This window comes from Misgurnus anguillicaudatus, chromosome 10 (assembly GCF_027580225.2).
Source record: "Misgurnus anguillicaudatus chromosome 10, ASM2758022v2, whole genome shotgun sequence".
Taxonomy (NCBI): domain Eukaryota; kingdom Metazoa; phylum Chordata; class Actinopteri; order Cypriniformes; family Cobitidae; genus Misgurnus; species Misgurnus anguillicaudatus.
This window is the reverse complement of record NC_073346.2, coordinates 37,566,282-37,577,970: the sequence shown is the minus strand read 5'-3', so window position 1 is coordinate 37,577,970 and position 11,689 is coordinate 37,566,282.

The window sequence follows — 11,689 nt, the reverse complement described above, 5'->3', positions numbered from 1 at the left end:
CGTACCAGTTGAATGAGCGATCCGGAAGCACAGATAAATTCAAGGATAAGGCAGAAAGCTGCAGGCTCGTTCTGTCAATCTGGGATTAATGTGTACAGGGAAACAGGAGCCGCTGATACGAGACAACACGATCTATAATAGAATTAACAGTATCATACAACCTAACATTTGGAACTATAGCACGGTTAAACTCTAAAACCACGTACCGTATGTGTGCGATCTCCCCACAAATCACGTCACAGCCCTCTGTGCACCCGTGGGCTCACTCAAATAAAGAGATCTCACAGCACACAACGGCACCGGGTAACATCAGGCAGCGGTCGGTACTGTTAAAGTCTCCCGCAGACTCACTTCAAACGATACACAAACAGACGCCTTCTAATTACACATGCAGTCTTTACACGAAAACGCATTATAGCGGTTTCACTTACCTATCGAGAGGGAACACGTCAACCAAGCTCCAGTCGCAAGGTGTGTCCAAATAAACCACTCTAGACAAGGAAAATACTAATAAGACACAACACACTACAAACCCTCAACCAACATAACCAACACATACCTGACCGGCGACTCGAGATGACGCAGAAAGGGGGCGTAACGCATAACACCATACTGCTTCGCAGTCAAATTTATACATCCCCCTGCCCAGTGATAGGCTGATCAATGAACACAACGACCAACCAATCCAAGAGCAGGACGGGCTTTGCCAATCCTGTCACAGTAGCAATGGTCTGGTCTCAAAGACAGTGGCCTTACAATAAAGTTGATATCTGTTTTGGAAGATAATTTGCATGTCATAATACTTATAAAACATTTGTAGCATCACAAATATTTGAATTAATATAAATACACAAATATAAAAACATTAGACAAACATTCTGACAAAATATGTCATACTCTTCAGATCTTTTAATAACAAAAATGTTCATATAAAATGACCACAGAGATGTCTGTGCATCTTAATTATTTATAATGTAATCTAAACTTTATAATATATTGCATCATATACTTATAATTTTACTAATCTACTGCTGTATAATCCAGTTTGGCTGAAGAGTGTCATTGAAAGTTTTAGCTTTACTTATTTCTACTGTTTTATTATTTGAGCATTAAGGCTATTGCTGTTATTTGTTCCGATGTTTCATCAGTTATCTACCATATCAATAGTTCATTCAAAGTCTGCAGAAAAACAAAAATGAATGTTTTTTTTTTTTGCAGCGACTTGAGGGGCAACCGCAAGAAATTGCGCATGCGCAATATACTGCAAAAGTGAAGAACGTATCGCGCTGAGCTGAAGAGCCTGAGGTAAGGAGTACGCGCACCCTAGTGGCACCAAATGGTATCATTTTACTGCAAAAAGATCCAAAACTTTCACTCTAGGTTGAGACAGAAGTTCCTAAACAAACAGAAAGACGTGTTTACGCGGAAATCAAGCGCCACGGAAGTCTTCAAACAGTCAACTGTGGCCCTGTCCCAAATGGCACACTCCGGACTTGTGGTCCTCCTCAGAGTCCACACTTTGATGACATCACGTAGTCCAGACTTTAGGGACCCTTAATGCGAGTCCACGTGGGTGCAACGGAGTCGTATTTTGGGACAGACTCGAGCGTCACACCGGAAATAGGTAGAGAAGTTGCCCGTCAGTGTGAGCTCCTCCCTTCCGTCGTCTGATTGGTCTGATTGCTCTTTAGCAAGGACTTCTGGGTCGGTAAAGTGCGCGAAGCCTGCTGCAGTGCGGGCTTCGCTGAAGACCGCATCAAGGGGGCAAAGGAGGCGCTGATGAGCGCACTTCAAAGCGTAAAAATGACAGATGGGACACCCTACGGACTCGTGGACTAAGCAAGCACGCGCAATTTAAGGCCACGAGACCGAAAGTCCACATGAAGTGCGCCATTTGGGACAGGGCCAGACTCTGCACGAGGCTGGAATTACTTCACCATAAAATAAATGACACGCTTCACCTTTATCACCTAAAGGCTTTAGGTGATCACTGTATGTGGTAGTGTCAGTAACGCATGGTCGAAGGAAACGCGTAACCTTGATCTCGTGCCCCAGCGCGATCCAATATTTGAACGACACCTCCAGAGTCTCATTAGTACGGGTGCACGCGCTCTGCTCATCACATGCCATCTAATTTTCAGGGAAATTGAGGTCATAATTATCCTTAGCAAAAGGTTAACCTACCCATCACGAACACGGAGAAGGTTATGTGCAGTGGTGCTCATAACAGCATCGTTGATCATCTCTACTTTTTCCAAAGATGCGTCCACATATGCTTTTTATCATCAAAGTTTCAAAACGCTACAGTTGCAGTATAAATAAATATGCTTGGAGCTCGGTCGATCCGTCTTTCAGCTCTCAAGTCAAAGTGATGGACCGAGATAAATTTAACACAGGAAGCTAACGTGATCAATGGCTTGTTTATCTTCTTATTTCAAGTTAAAAACTGCAAGGTAAGATTCATTTTTTCTGTGAATAATGGAAACATTAAATGAAACTTCAAGAATAGCTTCCTCTCAAAGGCGCGTGAGAGGCGGATGTAAAAATAGATAGTGGCAGAAAGGAAGAAAATGGAAGGGTAAGTACAAGATGACATGTCAAAATGTTGCGTCGGTAAAATCGAAGTGATTGAGTGCTGACCTTAAGGCCGCTTGCAGCGTTACAACCCATTTAAAATGGAAAGTAGCTGGCTGTTTGAATGAAAAGTCACTAAATGTTGTCAGATGAGACCATGCGCTAATTAGCATATCAATGACGCCATTATGTCCTATTTTCCTTCTTTCTGCTTAGAGACTGTTCAAGGATGTATTGTTAGGTTTCTATATAGCTTAACAAGAGAAATTGAGTATTATACACTCTCAGAAATAAAGGTACAAAAGTTGTCACTGGGACAGTACCCTTTCAAAAAGGTACACTTTTGTACCCAAAGAGTTCATATTAGTACTTTGAACTGCCAAAATGTACCTTTAAAGGTACATATTTGTACCTAAATGGTACATATTAGGACCTTTTTTAAAGGGTACTGCCCCAGTGACAGCTTCGTACCTTTATTTTTGACAGTGTATATATTTTTTTACTGTTACTAGCTAAGTTTCATATCGATCGCAAAAATTCTCTCATCAAAAACCCACATTTATTATTTTTGAAAAGGAAATCCAACTATACATCAAAGCTCTTATTCTAAAAATATCAAAACTATTAAGACATTAAGCCTGGGCTCCCATAATTAAATTTTTGTTAAAAGTCCTAATGTACCCTTCAAATGGTTTTTTTTTTCTTTACTGTAATATTTTAATATACAAATTCTGTATACTTCTGTCCATTTTCATTTAATGTATTGTATCTCTAAACCCTGACAATAAAAAAACTGTCTGCTCAGATACTGTTTTAATAGTCGAATGGCCAATAAACATTGATCTGTTTCGGTTATTAGAAAAGTAATAAATATGACCCATTAAAACTACATACATTATTGTCTACAGAACAAAAGTAAGGTTTGCCCAAAATGTCGCTATATTGTCGCTAACAGCTTAACAAAAAATAGTTAACAAGTTTGCAACATTGGTACCCGTTTCCAAGAGTTTTCCGAGGCTGTGTCTGAATCCGCTCCCTATCTCCTATATAGTGCACTATATTTGGTGTCCGCCATTTTGTAGTGGTGTCCAAAACAATAGCCGTTTCTCAATGTCAAGAAAGGATCCTCGGAAGCCAGAATTTCGAGGATGCTACGTCATCGACATTGGTCGAAGGACTGTTCCAATGTCGAGGATCCTCAGAATTGCAACCAAGGACTGAGTGCTTCATTCGAGAAATATCCCAAAGGAAAGGATGCATATGTGTATCCTTCGCGCTCTTTGTGCACTAAAATCACCCACAATCCTATGCGCGCAGGGAAGAAAGCACACACTTTCATTGACGTAATGATGTAGTGACGTGCACTTGCTAGCCTGTTCCATTTACGTGTTCTTCGAATGCTAAAGAGGAGCCTCGCCTAGCCTCTGAAGGAAGTGACTTGTAAGGACTAGTCCTGCCAAGGAAGTATCCTTGACATTGAGAAACGGCAAATTTATTCCCTACATTCGTTCACTACTTTTTACCCACAGTGCACACTGACTTTGAGTGTAGGCCTACATTCGATTACTCACTATTTCCCATGATACAATAGGAGATGAATGCGTAACTAGAACCAGCTGAAAGATACTCACAGTAAACGCCACAAATTTACGAATACACTTTTGTTAGTTCTTTTTAAAAGTAGAAAATAATTAACAAATTAAAAAATAAATGTGATATGTATTATTTTTTTAAATAAAAGGTATTTAATTAAATATAATAAGTAAACATAACATTAAATAAATATGACGACAGTTGTTTTGCTCTTTATTATCAACTAATACAATAAACATGACAAATGTGACAAACCGCAAGAAGGTAAACTTTACCGTTTCACAGTACAATCCATAAAACCACACAGGGGTCGATCTCGGCAACAACTCTCTTGAGACATGGTATTTACGTCAGTGTTCAAAATCGCTCACACATTTCATTTGCCTCTTCCCCATACAGTGGACCCAATTGTCATTCGCTCTATAGGGAATAGTAAGTGAGTGAACGAGGGAGAGGTTTTGGACACAGCATGAGCCTGATGCCAGCCTGTTTTCTCTACACTGCTATTGTAATGTGCAATTTTAAAACAAAGCCATCCAATAACAGTGGGGAGAGGTAGGACAAATACTACACTGAACAATCATCAATGTCATTTTTACAAAGCCATCCAATCACAGTAGAGGAGGGGTGGGACAAATAACACACCTTCAATGCAGAAGTTAGCTGTGTCCCAAATGACATACTATACGGTAGTGATGGGGGCGAGACCGCCGAGTCAGAGTCAAGACAGAGTCTTTGAAGGTTCGAGACCGAGTCTGTTAGTTTTCAAATACAGTCAAGACCGAGTCTTTGAGGAAGCAAGTCAAACCTTTACATTGCTCCATGGGATGTCATTTTCAAATTATGCCCGTCAACATTGCATTTTATAATTATTGTTACTGTATGTGAACATTAAAAAAATGCGTTGGTCTCGAGGACTTGGTCTGAAATTACGAGTCCTTCTCCTTCCACTGTGGTCCTAGACTGAGTCAAGACTGAGTCTTTGAAGGAACAAGTCCGAGAAAGCAGAAATAGACACTGGACCCGAGTACTACATCACTACTATACGCACCTAAACTATGCACTATGTACTCACCCATCTAGTGTATGAGATTTTAAAGAGTACTATCCTAATCCCAAATGGAACACACGCTGTGTCCGAAACCGCATAGTTCCATACTACATGGTAGGCAAAGTAGTGCTTTTCGCCTACTATATCTTATGGAAGTAGGCGGTTTGGATGCAGCGTTGATGGCCCTGTCTCAAATGGTACACTTGGAGTTCCTTAGAGTCCACACTCTGATGACATCATGTAGTGCAGACCTTAGGGACCCTTGACGTGAGTCCACGAGGGCGCACCGGAGTCGTATTTTGGGACCGAATCGAGGGTCATTCCGGAAATAGGAAGAAAAGTTGCCCATCAATGTGAACTCCTCCCATCTGTTGTTTGATTGCTCTTTTGCAAGGTCTTCTGGGTTGGTAAAGTGCAAAGACCGCATGAAGGGTGCAAAGGGGGATAGGACACCCTACGGACTCGTAGACTAAGCAAGCACGTGCAATTTAAGGCCACCAGACCAAAAGTCCACATGAAGTGCATCATTTGGGACAGGGCCAATGTTTTTACAAACCGGAAGTATAACCGGTTTCCCAGACAAGGGCGAAGACGTCAAATACATAGTAAAATGCAAGTTAATGAAAATCAGTTGGTAGGCTACATTGTTCTTTTAATGCCAATGATGTTCGTTTTGTTCAGGATGACTTCAGTAAGGCCCTGTCCCAAATGGCGCACTTCACGTGGACTTTAGGTCTCGTGGCCTTAAATTGTGCGTGCTCGCTTAGTTTACAAGTCCGTAGCGTGTCCCATCTGTCATTTATACGCTCCGAAGTGTGTTATCATCAGCGCTCCCTTTGAACCCTTGATGCGGTCTTCGGCAAAGCCCACACTGCAGCAAGCTTCGCGCACTTTACGAACCCAGAAGTCCTTGTGAAAGAGCAATCGGACCAATCAGACGACAGAAGGGAGGAGTTCACACTGATGGGAAACATCTCTTCCTATTTCCGTATTTTTCTGTCCCAAAATACAACTTCGGTGCACCCTCTTGGACTCGCGTCAAGGGTCCCTATGGTCTGCACTACAGGTACATGATGTCATCAAAATGTGGACTCTGAGGAGGTGCCATTTGGGACAGGACCAACGTTTCTGACTGAGGTGTAAGCATCTCTTCTATGAAGAATAGTGCACAAGTGTGCAATTTGAGATACACCTGTTATAATTTCTGGTCTGTGAGTATCCATGTCTGTACCAGATGATATTCCCTGGTTATTTATTGACAAAATAAATCTGCGAAATAAGATATGTGTGATGCATTACATCCGCTGATATTCCGTATCTGAGCAACCAGCTGATAAAACGCATCATAGCCCTTTTGATTCCGCTTTTATTGTGTCTTGATTTTGACTGTTGTTGCTATAATGATCTGTCAATAAACCAATTTCATTACTAATTTCCTTTGGTAATATTATCCGGTTCGAGGCACGCGAGTGCATCAAGTCTATAGAACTGATAATGAGCATCAAGTGTCAGTAATTACTGACTATTTGGCGCTAATTATATAAGGAACAAGTATTAAGTAATTACAGCACAATTGAAGTCATTTAACCTGCATTCACAGAGGGTTAAATGAGCCTGGTTGTTTTTGGTGATACAACTGTCAAGGCATTGTCTTTATCCCCGCGGGATGCTGCTGGTGTAGTAGAGACGCTGGCTTTCACGAGGTCAAATTGGTTAATGTTTTTTGGCAGCTAAACTGACAAGCTCAAGCGAATGCAGAAAAGGGAATGACTGATTTACCGGTCTCAATCTCTTTCCCTAAAGTCACTGGCTACTGGAAAATTGAATGAATAGTTATTTCGGTCATTCGGTGGCCCTGAGGTCTGTAGTTATTAGATACTGTCTCTGCAGTTTAATACGTCTTTTGATGAATTTTTAAGCTGATAGCCTATCTGAATGGTTGGTCGATGCTGACTTCAACCTTTGCTGCTTCTTTATAGTTAGTAGCCTTGACCGTTGCATTTACAGTGCAACTTTTAATGCCCCAGGGCCGCAGAACACTTGACCCTACGACGTTTGATTTAAACTAGGAAAAATGAATGCGAGCAGATCATTATAAATAAGTCTTAAATCAACTCTAGCATGGCACAGAAAGGCTTAAGGGATTAGACTTTTCTTAAAATGCACTTATGTGCCAGCTTTGCAGCAAGAGTTTTTCCCCCCTTAATTATCATGGCTTCTTAAGGCTTCTTTTGTTCTAACAAATGCGCTGTATAGTCAATGTCCAATCTTTGGCAGTCAGTACAGCCGATACCAGGTGGGTTTTTGTGTATCTTAACCTGATATGCATGAATTAAAAACGAGAAACACTTTTTTCTATATTGTTGTAAGCACATCAACCGTTTCTAAAGGATGAAGCTTCTATGCACAAGTATGTGCACAAAACAGCATGTGAACGTCCTTGACGTTGAATTTAATAAGCTAGATTGGTCTTTGTCTACTCAAGAAGGCTTACAGTGAATGCATATATAGAGCAGCATCTTGTTTTAGGTTCCTAATTAGAGCCAAAATCCAGACACCTGCCTCCTTTGAATGATTAAATGTAGTGTTGCGGTCGTACAGAAGGGATTGAGTCAAGCTTTATGCTTAGTTGCACTAGAACATATTTTTTGGAGCAAATTATTTAAAGTTCAAGTGAATTTTTTTCTTTTTCTATTCCTTACAACATCTATGGCTATTTGAATGGCAGGAACTGGTTAATTCATACATGAGTTGATCCAGGGGAGGGATGTTTTGGCCTGTGGGAGGAAACTGGAATATCCAGAGTAAACCCACGCTGACACGGGGAGAACATCTAAACTTCACACAGAAATGCTGTGAGGCAACAGTGCTGCGCCGCCCCATGAATGAATTTAATATTATTCAGTGATGCTAAAGGGGGCATTTCACAAAACTTATTTAAGATGTCAAATAAATCTTTGGTGTCCCCAGAGTACGTATGTGAAGTTTCAGCTCAAAATACCATATAGATAATTTATTATAGCATGTTAAAATTGACACTTTGTAAGTGCCATTTGTGGGTGTGTCCTTTAAAATGCAAATGAGTTAATCTCTGCACTAAATGGCAGTGTTGTTTTTGGACAGTGCTGATTAATGAGCAGTATTATTATAATAAGATCCCCTTCTGACATCACAAGGAGAGACACATTTTAATCTATGATAAAAGTGACATCACATGCATGCTATGATTTAGTTTATAGGTATGCACAAGTGTTCTACAAAGTTTACAAAATTTTGCCATTTTATAGTCCAGGGTCACTGGTAGTAGGGCCAGTAATTAACGATTATTCACCTTGATATTGTAATTGCGATTATTGTTGCCGATTAATACATTTTAAATTTGAAGTTTTGAAAAATTTTATAACTTTCTGTGAAGCAGCTGCATGGTAAATTCTAAACATCTAAAACAAAATAATATAATGTTAATTGCAAATTATTATGCAAGTTATGTTGTTAGTAAAAAATCCAAAACAAATGGCTAAAGTATACATTAACTTATCAATTTCAAAATCTGATTCACCAGTGTAAACCTGGACAAGTTGAATTTACTTAAAAATTGAAGGAAGTTGTTGCCTCAAAAAAAAAAAAAAAGTAAAACAAAGTATTGTGAAATAAGAGTATTACCTAAAAAATTTGAGTAATTTTAATTTAATTCAGCAAGGTAAGTCAGCTTAATTTAAATTGGTAATATCAATTGCTCTGTCCAACATCTCCTTTTAGTTAACCAAATTATCGTTACAACAGAACAACATTAATAATTTAAGCGCTTAAACATCTATGACATTTTATTAACAAACATTTAAGGAGTTAAAGTTCTTATCAGTTATACTGAAAAATATTATTGAAATATTTATTAAATATTACTGAATAAATAATCACAATATTCAGGCACAAGGGATTATGGGTGTTCCTAACAACATGTACTGATAATTTTAAGTTAAGTTCACTTGAATGTTTTAGTTTAATGAATTTTATACGCTTTTAAGTTAAATGAAGTAAGATTTTTTTAAGTATATTTGCAAAACACAAAATGTTAAGTGATGTTTACTTCATTGTTTCAGTAAAGATGATATTTGGGTTAACAGTGTCTATTTGGTGCCAAAATATACTGCCGAAACGCACAGCAGTGAGCACAAATGGACAGCTGTAATTTAGGGTTTTGGTGAATATTTAATTGTTTCCCCTGTTTAATTGTTTAATTGTTTTCCCCTGATTAGTTTTTTTCAATTAATTGTACAGCTATAACTTGTAGTAAGAAACCTACCTCATCGTCCATCTAAACAAACCAGTTGGATGTGTTCATCGTCTTGATTGTTCAATTTTACAAAAACGCAATGAAGTTTTAAAAAAAAATGTCTCTTCATTGTTGTTGTGTGCTGTTATATTTTTAAGCAGACTGGAAAAGAGTTAGTTTCATAGTGGTGATGTCTGCATGAGCGAGCACAGCTTACGTTTTTCGAAAATGTTAAAACCTACTCGGTTTTCTGTTCTTTTAAACTGCAATGTCAACAAAAGGCAAACACGCAGGCCAACCGCCTGGGTGAGTCGATCAAATGCATGAGAAACCAAAAGTCCTGCTGTGAGAAAAAACTGTTTAAGGCTTTGATAGTAATAGTGTATGGATTATAACGCTGTTGTGTCCTTGAGCCACTTAACCCAAGTCTGCTCGGTAAATACCCAGCAGTAAAATCTGCAATACGTTCCCAAAATTCTACAAAGACTAATAAATTACATGCAGAGTAAAAATGTTTGGGGAAATACGCACACAGCGTCTTGTTTGTTCTGTGGTCTGTCATTGGGCTTTGTCCCCTTGTCAAGTTTAAGAGCCTCACGTCTCTGAAATATTATCACTATAAAAGTAGACGCCGCCTAAAAATGCACCCACAAATATCCAAATTGAATAGAGACTTGTTTTTGGGTATTACGTATCTCCAAAATTTAGTGAGCTTTGCCTACATAGACAGCATCCTTATTGACTTGAGTTACAGTTTACTTACAGTTAGATTTAAATTGGTTAGTTTGGTGCCAGCATGTTTCTATGTTCTTGATATGATACTTTATATATAAAAACATTGCAGAGACAAATATGTAAAATACTGCATTTAATATTTTAATTTATCTTACTTTGTCCGCCATCTTGGAACTCATTGCCAGTGTTGGAATTGAAGGGGGGCTGGGGTGGTTCTGGATCTCCTATAGACCCCTTCAAGGTTTGTAAACATTGAATGACTATCGGATGCGCGAGCAGCATGGGGTCAAACTGTTCATACCTTTTAGGCTTTATAATTTATTCTTACAGGGCTGAAAAATGATGACTTACCTCAAATGAAGTGAGCACTACAAACACAAGCCTCTTTGATATTTGCATTGTCCCAGTCTGCACGTTAAAGGCGGAGTGCACAATGTTTGAAAAACGCTTTGGAAAAGGAGATGGGCCGACTACCAAAACACACTTATAGCCAATCAGCAGTAAGGAGCGTGTCTACTAACCGACATCCTTGCCGGGTTGCGTATGTGTGGGGCGGGTCTATCAACAGAAGGTCCAGCTAGAGAACCCCCATAATCTTTGACATAATTCAAACATTGCTCATCGCATATTGACTTTAAAAAAGAATACAGGTGATGCTGGCTGGAAGATTTTGTGCTATATCGCTAGTTTTGTTTTTGAAGCCCTTAACTTTGGCGATTAAGAGATTGCAATTTTACAGCAGGAGTTTCTGAGTTATCTCTGCTTCCTTTCATTTTCGGTCTCACCCTTCTATCGAGCTTTATGCTGTTCAGTATAGCGTCCGCCTGAAGTGAAAGTTAATGTATAGTGTCTCTTATATTTACTTTGCCTGTAAAATATAAACAGCTGACTATAACTCTCAAAGTCCAGTGGTTTGTAATGCCATAACCTCTCCCCTCACAAACTGTAAAATATTCATGTTGAAACTGCGGCAGAGTCAATGAGCGTTCAATCAGCGAATTCCCTTTAGCCGAGCCCTGAGTGCGCTGGCCTGTGATTTATTGCTGAATTAACACACTGAAGTGTTTCATTTCTCTGTGTTGCCTTCGTGCTCTGGGGCGGCACATCAGACCAACGCTAGCCGAGGTAATGTGCGTGTTTGGGCGACCGGGCTGGCGGCCTCCTCTCAGGGGACAACTGGTTTGAGGAGATGATCGTGTTGACCACTTGTAGTGGTACTTATGGTTATATTGTGCTGTTGTTTTTAATCATCCGCTGCACTGCAATCCAACAGTTCTCCAGCTGTAGAGACATTAGAATCATTGTGGTTAATTGTGAAGTGTGTAATATCGGAAACTCTAGTAGCACTGGATTGAATTGCAAAAATTCTACATCTGCTTTTGGTTTGTGGAAATGAATAAACCCAAACTCATGCCTTTGGTAGGGACTTGTCAATTTGTGACCCCGGACAACAAAACCTGTCT